The sequence below is a fragment of the Mauremys reevesii genome, linkage group 9, assembly GCF_016161935.1.
Source record: "Mauremys reevesii isolate NIE-2019 linkage group 9, ASM1616193v1, whole genome shotgun sequence".
Classification (NCBI taxonomy): Eukaryota; Metazoa; Chordata; order Testudines; family Geoemydidae; genus Mauremys; species Mauremys reevesii.
In genome coordinates this window covers 37590781-37607437 of record NC_052631.1, presented here as the reverse complement: position 1 = coordinate 37607437, position 16657 = coordinate 37590781, and the positions used below count along the sequence as shown (strand labels likewise).

General features: G+C 43.3%; 1 long non-coding RNA gene across 1 annotated transcript in view; it reads left to right on the top strand.

Moving 5' to 3' along the window:
- The first annotated feature begins 2174 nt into the window (after positions 1-2174).
- LOC120372683 overlaps positions 2175-16657 on the top strand; it is a 30699-nt gene continuing 16216 nt past the window's right edge. Inside the window, exons 1-3 of the long non-coding RNA XR_005585108.1 lie at positions 2175-2372; positions 3456-3512; positions 5743-5905. This is a non-coding gene — a long non-coding RNA (uncharacterized LOC120372683). The remainder of the gene's footprint in view (positions 2373-3455; positions 3513-5742; positions 5906-16657) is intronic.

Here is a 16657-nt window from a genome sequence, read left to right as displayed (position 1 = left end):
CTTTTTCTTACCAAAAGAAGTTCACCAAATAAACTTCAATCCCAAGGGCCAAGATCATAGTCTACTATGTGTGTGTGGGTGGGAACTGTCCTGGAGTATCACTCCTATATTTCAATTTGTCACTATTGTTTTTGGTTGCTAGCCACTTTAAAAAAAAATCATAGGGTAGCAGGCAGGAGCCATGACACAAAAGCACTTTCTTCTAGGAATGCGCAGACCCATGTACTGGCTGACAAGCTGGCAGTAGGTATCTTTCATCCAGTACGTCTCTATACTTTAGACAAAAAATGCCCGGGGTGTTCCAGTAATGAATACATCTCCTTTCCTTCTACTCTGTAAAAGGAACTATAATGATTACTGTGCTACAGAGGCTAAAAAGGAACAGGCAAAATTTGCCAGGGAAAAAATATATGCTGCTCAAATCACAAAGATGATGAGGAAAGATAAAGTACTCAATTTCAGCTGTGGTATCTGAGTTCAAACATACGCTACCTCTCCTACCCTAAACAAGGGGAAAAAAACACAAGTGCCAATAGCCAATCTCTACTTTTCTAAAGTAGACCACGCTCCTTTAAAGGGAAAAGTATTTGTCAACACATTGACATTTTTTTGTTTTTGTTTTTTAAAGAAAGGAAATGAGAACAGGATACATCAATATCATGATGGATTCTAAGCTTATTTACATGATGGATACTAAGTTTATTTACAGAGGAACTTGATCTGAGATTGGTCTTTAAATTGTGATCAGGAAATAGGCGAAGAGATGAGATTTGGATCCAAAATCATGTCTGAATGGAAACCATCCCAAAGTATGGGGGATAAATGCATTCAGGGCTCTATTGTAGTATGGGTTAATGTAGTCACAGAGGAGACTAAGCACTATAAGGCACTTCCTTATTCCCATGCATGTACTACCCACACCATGGGTCGCTAGTGCATGGGGAGAGCAGCTGTTAATGGACTGCTACTTGGCCTCCCATGTAGACAGGCTCGGGAGTGAGCAGAGCCTTGACTCTGCCCCACACAAAGGCTGGCCAGCACAACTAGATCAATATGGAAAAGGAAATAAGGCTCCAGGAATAGCATTGGCACAGTTTACTTCCCCCCATGGAGCAAGGGGAAGCATGGACCTAATTGTGACTAAGCCCCAACTTGATCAATAACTTGCATGTAGGGCAACACAAATGTACATTGCCTCTTATTCAGGGCACTTTGCAAAGTGTGATGATGTTCAGTGATCACTCAGTACTTCAGGTGCTTGCAAGAGCTCAGCTTTATTCTGTGTCCAGTTCCAAGTGGCTTTCATAATGCAAGCGTTACAGTGTCCCACCCAGACTCTGCCCAGGGCTGACAATACTACACAGGGTGCCAACCGAGTCCACAGGATTCTGGTTTGTCCCCTTATTGAGCTAGGCTGGGGCCCAACTACACGCAAACTGCCTCAGAGTTCAGCAATTTGGGTTGGATCTTATGAGAGAGTTATGTGAATCTGTCACTACTTGAATTTGCCACATTTGACACCACATGACTATTCCTTCACCTATTCATAACCAGTTTTGACTTTGCTGTATCTAACACACCCAATGACAAAGGAATGGTAATACCCACATAGCACTTTCTTCACTTCTTTCTGAACTGATCTCACCAACTAATCTTAACTCAAGTCAAAGCGTGCAATAAACAGCAATCATATCTGCAGATAGGATATTATGTATCCCATACACTCAGCTGGATGGGTTGTTCCATTGTATATATTTATGGAGCTGAGTGAAACCCTTAGGGTAAGAGTGAACAAAGCATAGACTGTATTTTTGTATAAAGCATCTGGGTGTAAGCCTTATTTTGCCAGCAACCATGGTGTTTATGGGCATGTTTTACTGGAAACCTGCTGCTTCTTACAATGTTTCCTGAGTGACTGTCTTAGTAAAACTGCATCTGGAAATGACAAGCACACAGCTGTAAATCTGAAAAGCAGTGTGCAGCCCTAATAGCTAGCAGCCACGGCATGGCTACCCTGCAGAATGTTGAAAAGATTTACAAAGACAAAGGCATCACAATGAATACATTTCTGAGCATTCCACGATCATGTTACACCCCTTCCTTTCAAAGGTTCCTTGTGGCCTTACAACTGGCTATCATTGCTATTTCAGTACAAGGCTAATGCTCTGGGAAGATAAGTAATAGACAGGTAGGACGTGCAAAACTGGCACAAGCACAGGCTTGCTCAGTTTTGATTAGCCTAAAATAGGATTTGCAGGAGAGTTGAGATCATGCCATGAGCTAACGCAGATTGGCTGACATTGCTCCAGGAATCACCATTTTGTACAACATAGGTTGTGTTTTGAGAGAAGGTGGGAAGAATGCAACTGCAGGTAGGTCAGATTTTTCATAAGATTCCAAATAAGGTTCTTCTTGAGGATGGGTGGGTATTTTGCATCTCAGGACCCAACATGAACTAAAGTAGACATGTAGCAGCAAGATCAGGTGGAGCCCTTTGTGTCTCGCTACTTTAAAAAACAATGGGTAAGCAAGCTGTGCCCCATGCCAGCTGTGGGATATAACATAGGGAGAAGTGGGCCTAGTTTGGCAACACTACTCAAAAGAAGTTTGGGGAAGTGCACTGGCCACCGACTTCAGAGGGATGTGGTGTGTGTAATAGTGCCAACCTCAAATGTTCAAAATCATGAGATTAGCTTTAAAATCATGAGATTATGTAAAAATAATAGATTTGGTGTTCTTTTTATTTGCCTTCTGCTTTTTGAGCCTTTACGGCAAACTGGAGTCACATTTTAAAGCTGTCTCCACAGCCACAAGTGCTAGAAACTTACTTTTTCTTCAAGAATGAAGGCTGAAATCATGATTCCAGGGGCAACATGAGTCTCAATAATAAGTATGAGACTCATGACAAAATCGTGTGTATGTGTGTGTGTGAGTGAGAGAGAGAGAGAGAGAGAGAGAGAGAGAGAGAGAGAGAAAACAGTTATTGAGACTTATCCAGACAACCTGTTGTGGGGAGGGAGAGGTAATTCTAGATGGGAGTATGTGGTCTCAAGTCTTACGCCAATAGTTTGTCTGGGTGACAGGGAATGCCAGGGATCTTCTCCCTCACCCCACTAAAATAAAGATGAAAAAAATGTTGTTTTGCATAGGCCCAAACCAAAGCCAACCAACACATTTTTTTCTAAGTTTTGCTTTTAGCTGCAAACTCAAACCTGAAGCTAAACTTAGAGGCAGCTGAACTCAGAATCCCTCTTGGAGCCAAAAACCTCAGTTGTTTCACACAGTTTTAGTCACAGAAACACATGAAAATGTTTGACTAATTCAGACAAGCATCCAGTCAGGAGCTGGACTCTGAATATTTGAGGTGAATTTATTGTTCCTTTATATGTTGGCCTGAACTCTCTGCCCTATCTCTCTCTTTATTTCTTGTCTGCATTTTTTTTTTCATTTTATAGTGACCCAAACCTCCTAATCTAGCAATCAACAGTGGGAAGCGAGCATGATGGAAAAAGGTAAAAAGAGAGCTCCCATGCTTCCAAGATGAAGCCATTGATTCAGTTCATATGAGATGTTCTGAGGATAAGCTGGGTCAGAATGTGGTTAGGAGGATACGCTCACCCTCTCCTGGCTGGGTAGTTCATAGCAGGCGCTTTCCCCATCTAGCACCCCCATCTGACAGTTAGTCTGGATCTGCAGTGGTCTGTCTTCCCATAACTCAGCCATCTGGCCAGGTAACAATCGAGTCCCACCACTTACAGGGTAATAAAATCCAAGAAATAAGTCCAAAGTCCTTACAGCTCCTTGTCTCAGGGCTTTCCAGTGTCCTCATCACCTTATTTCAGGGTGAGGGAAAGCAGGGGGATTCTCACCACCTTCTCAGGTGGCTGGTAGGGTAACCCAGGCCCATTCTCCAAATTGCGTTACAGCCCAGCCGTGTAGCAAGCAGTCGAAATCTGTCTATTCAGATTGTCTCTTACTTTGCAGGGCTTCTTCCCATCACACAGCCTTTTGCCAGGCCATGTCTTCACAAACTCACCCCTCCATTCAAGGCTCTCCCCTGGAATCTCCCAATAAATCTCAAACCAAAACTACAACTTAACCCAAGTTCTGCCTTCCTCAGGCTTGACCTGTCATCACACTTGAATTTCCCTTATATAGTTCCTCAATTAAATGACTCCCAGGGCTCATCTGCTCTACCTCAGAGGCTGTTTTGTATCATTCATGGCCTCTTTCCAGACTTCCCTGTTCCAGAAAGGATCCCAGGACCCAACTCTCCCTCTGGAATTCCTCCTTGGCCCTCTTGGTCTTCCAATGCTAACCCAAGAGAGTGATAGCAGAGTTCCTCCCCATAGCTCCCTTCTGCTCCAAAATGTCCTCTCTTTAAATACCACCCATCCAGCTCTTCTTTCAGCTAGGACTCATCTTTAATGACACCTAGCTCACCCTACAGATACAGCCAAGTAGCAAAACTGGGCCCTTGGGCTCACATTAACCGTTTCAGAGACTGTGTGGGGTACATACCCCATCACAAAGCATAAAAGTGGGAGAACTGTGTGAAGATCAAAAAGTGTGGTGGTACAGGGAGAAAGAGTAATAAGAGTCTTCAGGGCTCCTAAATATCTTTAGCATGTAAACAAAGCAGTGCTGGTGCAAGCTGAATCAAACACCCAAATCGAATTCAGGTTACAGATTCTTCTGAATTAAGGGTCTGATCCTGTGCCCATCCAAGTTTTTTCATAAACTCCCATTGACTGCAATTGTGCAGGATCAAGTCCTATCAGACTAATCTGGATTCCAAAGATGTGTCAGAAACATAGCCAAAACATGATAGCAACCCCTAATTCCCTGGCTGAATTTGGGAGTTTACCTGAAATTAATTACAAGTGTACCTTGGCAGAGGGCTTTTTCTAACAATCCTTCCATCTTTAATGACACTTAGCTCACCCCCCCAGATACAGATAGATACAGACAGGTAGCAAAATTGGCCCCTTGGGCTCACATTAACCCTTTCAGAGACTGTGTACATACCCAATCACAAAGCATAAAAGTGTGAGAACTGTGTGAAGATCAAAAATCAATGGACTAAAACCAAATCAGGTGCCAGCACCATCATATCTAGATATGTGGTTGTGGAGAGAGGAAGCAGCTGTGGTGGAGTGGTTAAAAAAAAACAAAACAAACTATCCTACACTAATGAGAAGTGGGTAAACTCAGCTTACCCAAGCTTACCCACAACTATGCTACAGGGAAGCAGAGGGGACTTGAGATAGGATCCTTGGGATGCAGTTCCTGCAGTCACAGAGAGAGGGAGATAGCAGCTAGTCAGGACCAGAGCAGCAGGCAGTTCTACAAAATACAGCTGATTGGCAGATGGTCAAGCAGCCGCAGGGCAGCCTAAGGAATGGCTGGATTTCCTCACTTGGAAAGAAGTTCAAGCACTGAGGAAGGGGAGAAAGACAAACATCCCTCTGGGGGAAGGGCCAGTGGAGAGAGAAGCCGGAATAGAGGCCCTATGATTTTGGTGGATATGGGCCTCATTTAGCTTTAATCCACCACTGAGTGGAGTGATATTACAGCCACAGCTACTAATAGTTCAGCTGCTGAAATAAGGCCCTATAGCTCCCTCATTACTCACTGGTGCAGGCTCCAGCACTGCACTGACTTTTCCAGTTGAGACAATCTAAAGCACTACTGTGACATGCTGCCAAAGGGAGGTGTGATTTTCCTGTGCTTTTTCCTCAGAGATTCTTCAGGAAGTGGAGGAAAAGCTAAGGGAAGACAAAACTAGGACAGCAGAGATCCCACAAGGGAGCCTTTGCAACACAGTGCTGCAGATGGGCTGGCCTCAGTTACAAAGTATATAGAGGAGACTGAGAGAAATGGGGCTCCTGAGAACTTCAGTGAGGTAAGAGAGTGAAGTCTGGGTCTGCACTGCTTGTTTGTCCATCTTTTATAAAGCCATCCTAGAGGCACCTGAGCTCTAGGCCCCAAAGGAAACCAAGTTTGGTTCTTTCTCCCTAGCTCTGGCCTGACCTAAGTGTAGATCTTAATGCAGAACCTGTGCTCTAGGAAATGGGAGGTGTCAGTACTTTTGTGTGTCTTTCCCACCACTCATCCTCCCTCAAGAGCAGGCATACCAGGATACCTAGCTCCACTATATAGGACTAAACCTAGTAATGCACTTCTTACTGGTGAGGGGTAAGTTAAAGTGAAGGCCTGCCTTTGTGTTCTTCCCTACTACTTTGCATTGCTCTGAGTCTCAGTTAAATAAGGATGTTAAGACATACTCACTCAGGTAGTTTGAAGATTAAATTAATTGCTATTAGCTCAGCTCTTTGAAGATTTACCCAAAGTGTTAAGTATTATTGGATGAATGTGGAAGTCTTGCTTTTGTCTATTTGAATATCCATCTATGCATTTACCATGTTATTTTTGCATAGTATCAATACCAAGATTATGACTGTTAGTACACAGCCCCAGCATAAAGCACTAAAAAGACAACCTGTGAACTACTTTGAATATCTACTGTGGTCTTTGCAATTAAAAGCGGGATTTTCAAAAGCACTCTAGGCAAGGTGGAAGGAGAGCATCCTCAAATCTTACTGATACATTTGCACATTTGTTTTTAACTGCACACTTCATTTTGTTTCAAAAAGTTACTCTAATCTGTCTGTCACATTTTATTTTAAACTGACGTGCTAATCTTTCAAATAGCAATCTTCAGATTCAACTTTCAGTTACAGCATTTTAAATTTGGAGGAATTCCACCAAAGTTTCTGGCTGTCACTCCACATTGAAATCATTGTGATGGAGAGCAAGATTTGGCCTGAATCATTTTCAATGCCCTCTAGTGGTAGTTCCAATTATACTATTTATTCATATAGGAAATTGCTTCATTACTGGACTACATTACTTGGAATCTTTAACAGGAAGTTAGTTGCATCTGTCTTTGGAAGGGAAAAAAGTGTAAGGACTGTTCACAGCAACATCTCTGTCTTTCCTTATTGAAATCAATTATAGTAAATTCCACATTTGAACATTGTATGTACTCACATGTTTAAACACTTCACAATTAGCACTAGTTACTACACTTGTTGCCAAAGAACAAAGTCAGGAGAACCATATACCAAAGAGGCTGACCACTCAACTGGTTAAATTGTCATAGCTACACTGAAGTAAATTGACCTAGCTCCATTGGCATTAGCTGAAGAGCAAACCTCGCTCTCTTACCTCAAGTGTCCATCTCTACAACTCAGGACTGAGGCACGTTGGTGGATTGCTATGGAAAAAGCTGCCAATGCATGTGCTATACCAGCTATATGGATAAACAGAGTACTTCATTCTCCAGAGCTCTAAATCCAATAACTTTCACCAACACTAAATTCCTATTAAAAGATTTTTTTTCAGATTTTCTTCCTTCCTTTATTATTTTTCAAAATAAATACACAAATGGTGCAATCTATACCTATAATAGGAAACAGTACTCAAATAGTCCAATGATGCGATAGCTACAGTATAGTATAAAAAGAAAAAACAAGACAATAAAATAAGAATGGGTAAACCCAATGGAATTTTGAGAGAGACAAAATGGTGGGAGCTTTGTGTCAGAAGAAATAATGTAAAAATAAACCGTTAGCTTCAGATTAAACTTCAGTCTTTTAAAAGACTGAAGTCAAGTATCAGATGCCAGCCAGTCCTCTTCACTGAGAGCCCTTAGGAGATTATTAAATGTAATAATGAAACTGGTGAAGAAGACATCCCCACCGTCCGGCCTCTGCCAAGCAACTGCCCATTTTCCTGAGTGACCCACAGATTAAAAAGAACAGGAGTACTTGTGGCACCTTAGAGACTAACAAATTTATTTGAGCATAAGCTTTCGTGGGCTACAGCCCACTTCTTCAGATACATCCAAAGAAGTGGGCTGTAGCCCATGAAAGCTTATGCTCAAATAAATTTGTTAGTCTCTAAGGGTAGGTCTATACTTACCCACCAGGTCAACACGTAGAGTTCGACTTCTCGGAGTTCGAACTATCGCGTCTAATCTAGACGCGATAGTTCGAACTCCAAATGCGCTCCCGTTGACTCCAGAACTCCACCACCGCGAACGGCGGTGGCGGAGTCGACGGGGGAGCCGCGGACTTCGATCCCGCGGCGTCTGGACAGGTAGGCAGTTCGAACTAAGGTAGTTCGACTTCAGCTACACTATTCGCGTAGCTGAACTTGCGTACCTTAGTTCGACCCCCACCCCCCAGTGTAGACCAGGCCTAAGGTGCCACAAGTACTCCTGTTCTTTTTGCGGATACAGACTAACACGGCTGCTACTCTGAAACCATAGATTAAAAGGTCTTTTACCCTTACATTTTACATCCAGTTTTTCTGAAATGATGCTGACAGTTAGATGCCTTTGTAGTGTCTGAAATGCATGGCACATTATTCTGAAGGTTTCAGTGTTTCTCAAGAGCATTTCTGCAAGGGAAAGGAATTATTCAAAATGTTCTGAGTGTGTTTTCAGTCCTTGATCTTATTCATAGAGTGTGTTTGGAGTGCTTACCTGAATAGAAGGTGCTTATCATAAGTATCTATTTTAAACACAGAGTCTTGAGAGCATAACACAAATTATAATAGACATTCAAGAGACACTTGCAGAGGCAGACTCATATTAGATAAGAGCACACCTTTATTGAATAAAACATATTGTACTGTGCATAATCATCTTCAGAATTAAGCCTGGCCAAACTGATCACTTCCAGAAAGGAATGGATTCTCTAGACTGAGCTCCTCAAGGGGGGATTGTGCCTTCCACATTTGTAGGAGCTGAACAGCAATAACAACATCCTTGTCCCATTGGAAAAGGTGGTTACAAGAGGCATACATGACACTTGCCTTCCAAATACGTGACAACAAAGGTACAGAACCAAAAATAACACTGAAGGAAGCATAAAAGGGTCTAATGTGAATTTCTACAGACCTTAGTTTCACAATAGGGTGTTTGTGATGGGTACAATGATAAAGAGTGGAATAACAGAGGATTTGTGTTCAACAGAAGTAAATTTTGGTTTAAGATAAATACTATATGGAGACAGACTCTGTATGTCACCACTGCTTTGCTTTGAAAATGTGCCTGTGAGATCATTTAAAAGTAATCCTTTGGAGAAGGAATGACCAGCTGATGACATATAGGCCACTTTCAATCAAAGACCCTATTTGCAATGCATACACAGTATGGCAGAGTTAAATTTCCCAACTCATGTGTGACTTAAGTCTTGACATTAAATTCTTCCATATTGCACAAAGTGTATTGTGAGGCATTATGATGCATGGGTTACAACACCAGACTGAGGGTATGTCTACACTATGAAATTAGGTCAAATTTATAGAAGTTGATTTTTTTAGAAATCTATTTTATATAGTCGATTGTGTGTGTCCCTACTTAAGACCATTAAGACCATTAACTCGGCAGAGTGCGTCCACAGTACTGAGGCTAGCGTTGACTTCCAGAGCATTGCACTGTGGGTAGCTATCCCACAGTTCCCGCCACCCATTGGAATTCTGGGTTGAGATCCCAATGCCTGATGGGTCAAAAACATTGTTGCAGGTGGTTCTGGGTAAATGTCATCAGCCCTCCCCCCCATGAAATCAATGGCAGACAATCGTTTTGAGCCTTTTTTCCTGGGTTACCCGCTCAGCTCACCATCACCATACGTCTCCTGGGTGCTGGCAGACGTGGGACTGCATTGCTACACAGCAGCAGCTCATTGCCTTTTGGCAGCAGATGGTGCATTACGATTGGTAGCCATTGTTGTCATCTCCTGGGTGCTCTTTTAGCCGACCTCGGTGAGGTCTGTCAGGGGCGCCTGGACATAAATGGGAGTGACTACAGGTCATTCTCTTTTTAAGTTTCATCTCATGGAGATTCAGTTCTGCCTGTAGTCATACTGCACTGTCTTATGGCGAGCAGCCAGGAGACGACAATGGCTAGCAGTCGTACTGCACCGTCTTCTGGCGAGCACCCAGGAGATGACAATGGCTAGCAGTCATACTGCACCGTCTGCTGCTAACCTAACATGTATAAGAGAGATGGAGTAGATCAAAACAAGAAAGAGACCAGATTTGTTTTGTATTCATTTGTACTCATTTGCTCCCCCCTCCCTCTCTCTGTGAATAGTGGGGTGGGGGGATAGCTCAGTGGTTTGACCATTGGCTTGCTAAACCCATGGTTTCAAGTTCAATCCTTGAGGGGGTCATGGTGTGTGTTTCTCCTTGATGCAAACTCACCCCCTTTGTTGATTTTAATTCCCTGTAAGCCATGTCATCAGTCACCCCTCCCTCCATCAGATCAATGGCAGATAATCGTTTCACACCTTTTTTGGGGGAAGACACCATAGCACGGCAAGCATGGAGCCCATTCAGATCACTGTGGCAATTATGAGCACTGTAAACACCACAGGCATTATCCTGCACTATATGCAGAACCAGAACCCGCAAAAGCAAAACCAGGTGAGGAGGTGACAGCAGCACAGTGACGAGAGTGATGAAGACATGGACAATGTGGACATCATGGTGTTAATGGGGCATGTTCATGCCGTGGAATGCCGATTCTGGGCCCAGGAAACAAACACAGACTGGTGGGACCACATAGTGTTGCATGTCTTGGACGATTCCCAGTGGCTGCAAAACTTTCACACGCGTAAGGGCACTTTCATGGAACTTTGTGACTTCCTTTCCCCTGTTCTGAACCGCATGAATGCCAAGATGAGAGCAACCCTCACCGTTCACAAACGAGTGGCATTAGCCCTGTGGAAGCTTGCAACGCCAGACAGCTACCGGTCAGTTGGGCATCAATTTGGAGTGGGCAAATCTACTGTGGGGCTGCTGTGACCCAAGTAGCCAATGCAATCAAAGAGCTGCTGCTATCAGGGGTAGTGACTCTGGGTGTGTGCAGGTCATAGTGGATGGCTTTGATGCAATGGGATTCCCTAACTGTGGTGGGGTGATATATCGAACCCATATCCCTATCTTGGGACCGGACCACCAAGGCAGCCAGTACATAAACCACAAGGGGTACCTTTCAATGGTGCTGCAAGCACTGGTGGATCACAAGGGATGTTTCACCAACATCAGTGTGGGATGGCTGGGAAAGGTACATGACGCTCACATCTTTAGGAACTCTGGTCTGTGTGAACGGCTGCAGCAAGGGACTTACTTTCCAGACCAGAAAATAACCGTTGGGAATGTTGAAATGCCTAAAGTTATCCTTGGGGACCCAGCCTACCCCTTAATGCCATGGCTTATGAAGCCATACACAGGCAGCTTGGACAGTAGTCAGGAGCTGTTCAACTATAGGCTGAGCAAGTGCAGAATGGTGGTAGAATGTGCATTTGGACATTTAAAAGTGCACTGGCACAGTTTACTGACTCGGATAGACCTCAGCGAAACCAATATTCCCCTTGTTATTACTGCTTGCTGTGCACTCCATAATATCTGTGAGAGTAAGGGGGAGACGTTTATGGCAGGGTGGGAGGTTGAGGCAAATTGCCTGGTGTGACAAAGTTCCTCCTCTACCTTGGTGGGTCCTGCGCTTATTGGTGGATTTGCTCACCTCAGTGATCTTCCCCTCTTGTGGAACCCACAGTCTGGGTCAACTCCTCCTGTGTCTGATCAGGAGTTGGGAGGCTTGGGGGGAACCCAGGCCCGCCCTCTACTCCGGGTTCCAGCCTAGGGCCCTGTGGATCGCAGCTGTCTATAGTGCCACCTGTAACAGCTGCATGACAGCTACAACTCCCTGGGTTACTTCCCCATGGCCTCCTCCAAACACCTTATTTAGCCTCACCACAGGACCTTCCTCCTGGTGTCTGATAATGCTTGTACTCCTCAATCAGTACACTCTCTCACTCTCAGCTCCTTGCACCTCTTGCTCTCAGCTCCTCACACACGAATCTCACTGACTAACTGGGAGGCTTTTAACTAGTTCCAGCCAGCCCTTGATTGGCTTCAGGTGGCCCAATCAATGTAGCTATCTCCACTGCCTTCTAGAAAGATCTTAATTGGCCCCAGGTGTCTTGATTAACCTGGAGCAACTGCCATTTGGTTACCATGGTACTAGGGATTTGGTTAGCCTGGGGCTAACATACCTGTTCCTTACTACTTTACTGTAGCCATCTGGCCTTGCCCCATCACACTGGCTACTGATTACACGCAGCTAGACACCAGGGCGGTTAGCAGAGTACAGGAGGGTGCGGTGCGCATCAGAGAAGCTTTGAAAACCAGTTTCATGACTGGCCAGGCTACAGTGTGAAAGTTCTATTTGTTTCTCCTTGATGAACAAATGCCGTTTCAGCATCTGTCCCCTGCTGCACTGAATCACCAGAAAACAGCTCCTCTCTCCTTTGTATGTGATAGATCCAAGTTTAGAGGAAGTGCGCATTGTGGAAACACTGATTCAGTGTGGCAGGGGACAAGTGGCCTGGCAGAAGTGGTAATGTGCATTTAAAAACTGAAAAGAATAAAAAGGATGTGGATGAGGCTAGCAGGCAATAGAGAGATGGGAGAGAATACAAGGAAGAGATGCAGAGAACAACTACTTGACCAAAACAGCAAATAACCTGCCTAAGCTAAAAATGGTGTTAAACATCTATTAACGAAACTACAGATTCCAATGTCCTCTAGACAATCTCCCTCTGCTCAGACAGAGCAGTCTGTGGGCCAGATCCCAGCCCATTCTTTGGCTCATTTGTATTTTTCCAGTAGCCAAAAGAGCCTTAAACTTTTAACAGGCAGCTAACGTTTCAACTGCAGACTGAGCCATAACCCTGTATTGTTTTGTCTGTTCTTTTATGACCCAATCCAGCTCCCACTGAAATCAACAGGAGTCTTTCTATTGGCTTCAATGGGTGGGCTCTTAGACAGGCACCATGGGTAGCTTTGTTTTGTAGACAGGGCTGGCTCTCACTTTTTTGCCGCCCCAAGGAAAAAAAAACAAAAAACAAACAAACAGGGCGCAGGGCGGCCTGACCTGGAGGCAAAGCAAAAAAACCCCCAAAATCCCGGTTGCAGGGCGGCTGGATCCAGAGGCAAAGCAAAAAAAACAAACAAAAAAAGAGAAGAGGGCAGTTGTGCCGCCTTAGGATTGGGCAGAAGCCGCCCTTAGAATCTGACGCCCCAAGCACAAGCTTGCTTGGCTGGTGCCTGGAGCTGGCCCTGGTTGTAGAGTGCTGAACTGAACTGCGGCAATAAGTGGCACTCCCCTACAGGCCTGCCAGAGTAACAGCAGAAGCTCCTCATGGTGCCTTGCTTCACATTCAATTCACATTTTTAAATAGGCTAGAAATTTACTTTAAAAAAAATGAAATTCTGGCTTCTGCAGAAGTTGATGTGATTGGCCACACTTGTCCTGGAAATCCTCCTACTTAGTGAGGCCTGTGAACAAGTGGGATATTTATATAATGCTATAAATACACACACACACACACAAACACATGCACACAGAGTAGATTTGGATGTTTTTTCCCGGGCTTACAATAGGAAATACTACTAAAACTAGTAATAGTTAACCCAATAGTAAAAAGGTCAAAAGAAAACTGTCCCACTTTTGTGGGTGTAAACATATCTATGTTAGTGCACTGCATGTCTGCATTTGCTATACACAGAATTCAAGTTTTTATTCACTTAGTAAAGCAGGTCAACTATTATGTAATAGTCTAACTACAAAATCTGTACAATATATTTCTCCATGTAACAGTTTTATTACTATACTAGTTAATGTCAGTTTGCATCATATTTCCAAAAGAGGAACGACAGATAAAAGATTTGTTGCATGGCAAGAAAATACAGTGTTGGAAAATAGTCAAGCATTCATACTGGTTTATATGTTTTATCTCCCCGAGGCATGCATACAGTCTGAGCTGAGTCCTCATCCACTCCTAAGCCAAGTACAAATAGGTCTAAGTGATTACTTGGAGAAACCATTTTCTGAACTAAGCCGTGACAGTGAGTCAACTGGTGGTACTCTCCCTTATAGGTCTTGCTGAACCCATGGATTAATAGGGGCTGTACTGTTTGAAGAGGCTGTCTTTTACAAGACCAAGATTTTCTGCTATTCTTCACTTCCTATCCTAAACTACCATATAGCAATATACAGTGTTAAACAGATGCCCAGTGCCACACAGATATGGGTACACTCCAGTGGTAGGTAAGTGATTCCTCTACCACATATGTATTGCTTAGGATCCTTTGAGTTGAAGAGTTTAGAAACCCTTCTAGATAAAACTCTTTATAAATGTAAAATATTGTATTAGTCTTGGTGTCATTAGTAGTGTTATTAGAGCTGTTGAGGGAAGAAAGGGGGTGAGGGAATGAGGGAATGTGTGCTTCCCCCCCCCCCCACCCACACTTTTTTTTAAATTCAAAGTTTCAAAATTTGAAAAAAAAATGACAAGTTTTATAGCTGGTCAAAAATCATGGGGTATTGAGGGTCAGGTGGTGAAAAAGCAAATGACAAAATTTTGTCAAAGTGTTTTTTCTACTTTGAAAATTTCATCTTTGATAAAATGTGACCAGCTCTAATTACAACAGTACACTTTAGCCATGTAATCTTAAACACAGTAAAGGATATCCACTACAATTTAAATGCAAGCAAATCTTTTATCTGTCTTTCCTATTTTGGAAATATGACACAAACTTAATAGCTAATACAGCAATAAAAATGTTCCAAGAAGAAATTTATTATACATTAATCTCTAGATTCTGTATTTAGACTGGAAATGATTACATGATAATAGAGTAAATGCTTTGCTAAGTGTATAAAAACTTAAAGTGTTGTGTATATCAAATGCAGACATGCTAGGGAATAAATCTGCAGTGTACTAATTTATCTGATTACAGAATGAACTTTCTTAAATGAAATCTTCTGAAACAAACTTGGCATAGTGAATAGGTCATTATTAGGGGGTCTAGGATATCTTGGGCAAGCTCAGTATGACCCTAATAAATCATAGCTGGGTAAAGGCTCAAGAGAAACCCATCAAAGTCTCTCTCCACCATGTCTGACACTAGGCCCAGCGATGCGGGGGGGCAATTTAAAAGGGCCCCAGGCTGCAGGGTAGGCCACAGGGCTCCTAGGCATGCACAGGGTGGTACTGGCAGCGGCGAAGGCAGATGGGTGACCATGTGGAAGCCCTGGCCATGCTGGAAGAGCACCCATTTACTATTCTGCCCTAGGACCCGGAATTGCTGTTGGTGGGTCTGTCTGACACATTCTGGGAGCTTAAAAATTTTCCAATTTGGTACACCAAAATTTGCCCAAACTATCATGATATCTGAATGCTGAAGATAGCAGGTGCTTTAGAAACACCTCACAGATTGTTTTCATGAGAAGATGTATTTAACTGTAATATCGGGCAAGTCTTTGTACACAGCCTAAGTAACCGAGCTGCACACTGAAGAGGCCAGTCACTGAGCTGCAGGGCAGCAAGAGTGTCTTTCCATCACCACTACTATAGCTTCAGGCCTGCAGTAGCCCTCAAAACCATTCAGGGGTGAGATGGCTAGTGGATCCACTGGCAAGTTTCAGTCCTTCTCCCTAACCCACCACCAAAATACCCATCTGTGCTCAGTCAAGTTGGTTGAAAAATGAGAACACTAGTCACAAAAATGGTGTAAAATGTGCTTTTTTTTTCAAATCTAAATTCTGAGGGTGGGAAGAAAAACCCATGAAAACAACTGATATTTCTTAGTTTCAATAGTCACATGGATGGATCCCTGTAGAACAAGAGCTGCAGGGTATATTGCAATGCAGATACAGCAGCACAGACTCTCTGTATCCTTCCCATGTGCCATGAAGTGGCATGGGTAACTACTTCCATTGGGTCCCTTTGCACCATGGATTGGCCCCTAATAGTTACTTGAGAATCAGATTTTTTTTTGTCTACAATGGTCTTACCAAGCATTAATATCTGTATTGTTTGAAAATGTTGAATTGCTATGCTTGAGATTAAAGGGGGTGGATATGTAGAACCATCTTATTAAGTACTAAAGTTAAAGTTAAATTTAATTACAAGCCAGAGGGCATATTAACTGGTAAAGTGACATAAAAATGGTGTCAGGGAATTTCACACACTTTTCCCTTGAATAAGGCCATATCTACACTAGCTAGCTTACCGTGGCACAGCTGTAATGATGCAGCCGAGCCACTGAAAGATCACTTATCTAGCCCCTCTATGCTGGCCGGAGAGAGCTCTCCCACTGACATAACAAAACCACCTCCATGAATGGCACTTCTGGTGGTGTAACTTATGTCGCTTGGGAGGTGTTTTTTTCTCACCCCTGAGCAGCATAAATTATACAGACAAAAGTGGTGGTGCCTAAAAATGTGATCAACCTAGGTACAACACTTAGGTATGCCCTTTGTGGCATAGCTACGTCAACCTAACGCCCACTGTAGACACAGCTAGGTTGATGGAAGAATTCTTCCATCAACATAGTGAACACCTTTCAGAGAGGTGGGTTCACTACATCGACAGAAAAAACAACACCACTTCTGTGAAGCTGTAGCATCCTAGCATAGGTGTATCTATAAGTCACCTTTAAAAAATGACAAACAGCACTTTCTGGGCCTGATACTTCACTGTCTTGCACCATGTGGCATCATTTAAACTTGTGA